At 40.0% G+C, this 6,000-nt stretch overlaps 1 protein-coding gene across 1 annotated transcript in view; it reads left to right on the top strand.

Moving 5' to 3' along the window:
* Positions 1 to 379: 379 nt before the first annotated feature.
* Positions 380 to 6,000, top strand: part of ECRG4 (ECRG4 augurin precursor) — a 69,903-nt gene continuing 64,282 nt past the window's right edge. The window contains exon 1 of the mRNA XM_069029016.1: positions 380 to 449. The gene's annotated coding sequence lies outside the window, so the exon portion shown is untranslated. The remainder of the gene's footprint in view (positions 450 to 6,000) is intronic.

Below are 6,000 nucleotides of genomic sequence, written 5' to 3'. Positions count from 1 at the left end.
ATAGTTATAATTTGTTGGAGAAATCAACACATAATGTTTCTTGACCTAAACTGACTTAATGTGAAAAATAACTTATATATAGTATACTTAAAACTGTAGTATTTTCTGATCTTTTGCATGCTGCTGGAACCCTACACTCTTTCTGTATTTTAAAATGTAACTTCTTTTCCTGGCATATTCTTAGTGTTTCTTTTCTTGTTAGAAAATAGGCTGTTTCCCCTGTTGTTACTTCAACTATCCACCCAGGCTGATAGAGAAGCTGACTAATAGAAGTGGCATGTAGCCATTGGCACATTAGACAAGTTTTTCCTTGCATTTTCTTTCCCATGTGGTAATATTAAACGGTTTAAGAGTGGGAGGCTTAACAAAAAGAAAGAAAAAAGAAGACTCTCTAACTTGACAGCTTATCTTCAGAGTGGGAGTTCACAGTTATGAGGAAATAGTAACAGGTAAGAAATGTTCTTTTCTATTTTCCTAAATGGATTTAGTTTGGAATTTATCTTGACGTCATATGACATGAGTGCATGAAGTAATACAAAGGTTAACAAATTAATGCTGATTTAGTCCATTTTATTGAAGGAGTGGATGGATAAAGTTGTTAATCTCAGTGTTTTACTACAGAAAATAGTAGTCATCTTAAAAAGGGGAGAACTGAGATTTTGGGGATTTATTTGGTGGTGGTGGGTTTTTTGTTTTGCTTTTTGAGGAAAGACTTCAAAAGAGGCGTCTTGCTCCAGTTTTCAAGCCAGATTTTGCTTCTAAGCTTCTTCCCAAAAAACATGTCTTGAGTGTGGGCCAGGCCACAGGGAATGTGTTAAATGGAATTATTCTCCCAGCTGTAATTGAAACTGGTGTGGGCTACTTTCTTTCTTTATTTTTTTTTTAATTTTGATCTCCATTAGATTGGATACATACATCTATATGGTAATTAATTAGTGGGTTCTGTGGGTTACTGACTTAGTTTTTCACCTGGGTTCAACTCTCTCAAGTTGAAATAAGCTTGATGACTTTTTTTAAATTCCTTTTTATGTCACAGAACCAGTAGTGCATTCAGTGCAATTATAATTGGTAATGCAAAGAAGCCCTTCAGTTGTGGGCAGCTGGTATGTTTGGAATACTAAGTCCAGAGATGATGATGATGATAATACAGCCATAAAGAATTGCGGGTAAGGGCACCAGCAGACAGTCAGAGAGAGCAAGCTCTGGCATCATTAACCAAGTGTCTTGATGGTTTCTCTTTGGAGAATTAGGGTGTTTATTGTCATTTGAATATACATAGCTAATTTGTAGAAGTTAAACTTAACCCTTTTTTGGTGTACAGTGTATTTATACGTAAGTAAATTTGCAGGAATTAGCACTGTTGGAGGGAATATGAATGTTGAGGCCTCAGGAGAATTAAGGGTGATGGTGTTTATGACAGCTTTCCTAATGAAAATCCTAGGTTTATGTCCCAGTGAAAAGTGGGGTACTGCTTCACGTTCCTTGGTTTGGCATCGGCATTGGCCTGGCTTTGTGCTGCCACAACCTGTCTCCACCAAAGATAGGGAAACTGTGATTATATTAGAAGAGATTTCAATAGTGTCAGGGCTCTTGTGCAGCTAGCTTGGGCTAAGCACAGAGTGCAGTGTGAAGAGAAGAACAAGGTGTTGAAGAACCCACCAGGAATGGGTGGGTGCCACAGAGAACTCATTAATTTGTCCTTTGCCCTTACTAGTTCAGCAGTGAATACTGACATTATCAGTGTTTGATGTTTTGTGTTAGTAAGTCTCAGGGTTGTTTCTTGTGCTAACAGGTAACTTTGATCAGATGTGCCACTTCTCTGGCTTATCTCTGTGTAATCATTCTGCTATGAAGTTCAGAATGGTTTAAGAGAAATTATATCTTCATTTTAGCTGGTATTTCTGATGCAGCATAGAACCATACCTATCTTGTTAGCCTTCTGATGCTCTTTAGTATTACTTCTTCTGTAAAAATTAGAAGTCTGAGCATGTTTCAAAAGTTATCAATCTCAACTCAGTCCTTTGCCGTGTGGTGAATATTAGATTACCAGTCATGGGCCCCTCCATGGCAACATTCCATATTGTTTAACAGTGGTCCTGGAGACTTGTCTCCCTAAAATAGCATCAGACTTACCTTTTCCTTTTTTGTTGTTGTTCATTTGGCTTTTTTTCTCTCCAATTTTTTTTTCCTTAGAAATACACATGCATCTGTCTTAACAGTCTTCTTAGTTCCTGGAAAGTCTCCTTGTCCTTGGCTGCTGTTCTGGAACTTTGTGGATCATTTGGAAAAATGGCCTTTCCATCCAGTGTTGGCTTCTTGGGAAATAATACTCATCTTGATGAATTGCATTATCCTCTGTTGGGGAAATAAGAGCCAAAGGTGCTTTCCTACTTCATGGTAGTTCTGGGAAGCACTTTGTGCTAATAGAATGAACTCTGGCCATTCTTTAGAGAAGAAAGAAAAAAAAGAGGGAACAGGTTACCATTCTGGTTTGAATCAAATGCTCTGTATAAGCTTGCAAATCATTTTAAAACTAATAAAGGAGGAGCTTGTTATATAATGCAATGTCAGGAACCACTTTGGTTACTTATGGAAGGAGGAGATTGCTTTCCTCGGCATTAGCAGGATGTTAATTAGTCGTAGAATTTCTGAAGAACAAACCCAACCACCTTCAGGAATATATCTAAAATCAAGCTATGCATACTACAGTTCTGAATCTTTGAGGGTAGGGCACCACACGGTCACCTATCTTAAATTTTATTATTTTACTGTTAACTGCAATGATTTTACTTTTGTGATGACTTAGATGAATCATTTTTCTTTTGTTTTTCCTAGTGCAGTTGCATGTGGTCCGGCATAATTTTCTTTGAAGTTGGTTGAGCTTCCAGGAATCCTGCTTGTCCTGTGCTTTATTCATGCCTCATTTGTACTTGGTCTCCTATTCTGCCTTTTTGCTTTTCTCACCTGTTTTCTCTTTTGCCCTAGAGCTTCTTCAGTTTTTCATCTCCTTCTTCTTGTCTTCAATTATTTCTACTCTCCCTCCATTTACAGTCTTTCATATTTAGAGCCTGCCCAATGAAGAGGAATGATTGCTTTGCTCCACACTTCTCCCTTACACCCCCAGATTGCAGAAGAGCAGACCTATTTCCCTACATGGAGCAGTATTTGTGCTATGGGAACATCAAGGAACAGACCATCAAGCAAATAACTATATGGCCTGATCAAACCTGTTCTTACTCACACAGGTGGTTATTGGATGGTATAATGCCCACTTGAATCAGCAGCTTGACTTCAGAGCTTCAGTGCGTGTGTTCTCACTGTGGAAGGTGCTCAAACAGGCTAAGCATCTGCAATTCTGAAATGGGGAGTGGGAAAATAAATGGCCAGTATTTCTGCATATTTATCCCAAATGCCAAACAGCATGCTTATCAAAAGAGGGGAAGTGAAATTCTTTTGCTGGTATTTGGGAGTGATGTCCCATCCCTCCTTTCTTGCTTGCTGAAGTTTCTTCTGCTTGACCTACTGGATGGTATTTTCCAGCACTGAACAGAGAGAATAGCAAGCATTCCTCCAAGAGAGTTGCAATTCAGCAGTAGCAGCTTTTGAGATCTGATTTGCTTGAATTGCATCGATCCATATTTAGGCTGATATAGTGGAGTTCTTACAGTGGCATATAACTATTACAGTGTGTTATAGCTGTAAATGCCAGTTTGTGCTATTTATTGGGATTGTTATAATTATGGTGTGTGCTATAAAATCTTCATTCAAAACCTGATATCATAAACAAAGCCCTTTAATTAAAAAGAAAAAAATAGCGCCCAGCCCACATACAAAAGGAAGGAACAGCTCAAACTGAAAAGAGGAGCCAAAGTAATTGTTATGCACTGTACAGTGATGATGGAGAGCAGACAAAGAGCATACACCAAGGAGCCATGGAAACGAAGCAGCATAAAAGGACTGGTGACAGTGCCATTGGGAGTGTGCTCACCCACACGAATGGAGTGATGCATGTGTTGGCACCAGTGAGCAGGAGTGGAGTTCAGAATGACCACGTGAGGCATTTGCTAAGGGACTGGGCTGAGCAGGCCCAGCCCAGAGGAACTTCAGTTTCATTCTGAAGAAGTTCATGCATTTTCTCCCAAGATACAGAGACGGGATATAAATAGCAGTGGGCTTGAATAAGCAGTCAGCCTCTGTGGCAGGAAATGAAGACATCTAAGAAATCCCCTTTGTCCCAGATAGATGTGTGTGTGGCTGTTTACTTTCCCTCCATTTAAAAGACTGCTTCAGATTTGATCTGTTCCAGAACTCAGTTCTCCATTCAGAATCAGTGCAAGCCTTTTTGCAGCAGACTGATCACCAGGGAAAGGTTTGATTACCCTTGAGCATGAGTGTAATCCATGTTGTCCTAGACTCACATGGGTGCTTTAATCCTTGGTGAGCTCAGTGCCTTAGGAAGGAAGAACCAATACTTGAACAATTTTAGTGTAGGGTACTTAATTGCATTAAAACTCCTCTGCCCTTCCTCTTTCCCCACCATACTGATGGCCTGGGGACACATATCCCTTTGGTTTCTATGGTTGATATGGTTTGCAGCCCTGATACTTGCTCAAGTTTTAAGTCTGATACTTGGAAAAAAACCCCTTGAACCTGCTTCTCACACCAGCCATACCCACTGAACGTGAAAAATGTCTGCACTTACGTAGTCATACCCATGCCAGCCAGAGAACCTCACTGCCCACTGCCATAGAAGAATGTGTTGCCTGCCATCAGTACACAGAAAATACAGGATTGCTCCATCCCTGATGGAAGAGCAGTATGAGGCTATTTGTATGTCATTTCACATCAGCATGGATACGAGTTGGATTGGGAGCTGGTGATGCAGAAAACTTGACGACAAGAGGTAAAATAAGGTGTGTGTCAGTTCTGAATCGTCTCTTTTCAATGAAGAGGTGTTGATGTCTGTGCTGGCCCTCCTATTTATACAGCTGTAACAGTAGACTTAACCAGTACACTTATATTAGAGGGATGCAAGTCCTTAAAAACACTGCATAAAAGGCTCTCTGTGGTGCTTCTGTTTTTAAAGCAAGAGAACATAATTGTTGCAAAAGTAGTGAATGTGGGTTAAAAATACACCTTTCTTGTTAGTAATATTGGCTGATGTGGTCTCTTTGCTGGTTCCTCATCAGTCCTTGTGAGGCCTTGTACTTCTGAATGGGACCCATCTCCTCCCAGTCAGGATGGGTGCAAGTAAGTTATGAACTCTTAACATGGTGCTCTGAACTAATCCTCCCCTGGGCTTTCAGCTGCTGTGCTTCCCAGTCATGAAAGCCATCTTTTACTGGCTTGATAAAGAAAGCTGAGAGATTTTCCCAGAAGCTTGTATCTGTCAGCAGACATTGGGAGAACAGTCTTGAAATTAAGTCACGATAAATTGTGATCTAGAGAGCTATAGACTTTTATGCTCATATAACATGATAGACAGGTACTGAAAAAAATAGGAAAAGTTAGTGAAGGCATTTCTTTTTCTGAATGTCATTCACCCTTCCTTATGTAAGCCTTATCCTTTCCAGATGGTAGAGAAGTTTGACAGTGCTTCCTCCCGTCTGAATTTCTTGCCCTAGAACTCAGGAAACTGGCCAGTCTTGGTACTGTCTTCTGGTAAATGATTACAATTTACACTCATCACATGTTTTGAATATACAGGCTTGTTAACATGTTTCAGCACAATTTGTGTGTCGCTGCCCCTCAGCAATGCTGCCTGTACTGAGAAGCACACATGTAACTTACCTGGCACCCTGATTGTTAATTTGAGAATGCTTTGGTTTTTAGTGGGCAGTGGCCATGAACTGAGATGCAGAAGAAGGAAATTACTTGCAGGGAACCTCGCAATATTATGCAATAACCACAAAGAGCATCAACATTTACTTTACGTGTTCTCTAAGGGCTTATACTGAGGCAGGCTGAAATTTAATGGAAAGATCAAAATGACTAGACTTG

Source organism: Aphelocoma coerulescens, chromosome 1 (assembly GCF_041296385.1).
Source record: "Aphelocoma coerulescens isolate FSJ_1873_10779 chromosome 1, UR_Acoe_1.0, whole genome shotgun sequence".
Lineage (NCBI taxonomy): Eukaryota > Metazoa > Chordata > Aves > Passeriformes > Corvidae > Aphelocoma > Aphelocoma coerulescens.
Note: the sequence above shows the minus strand (reverse complement) of the source record. Positions and strands in the feature narration are given on the sequence as shown.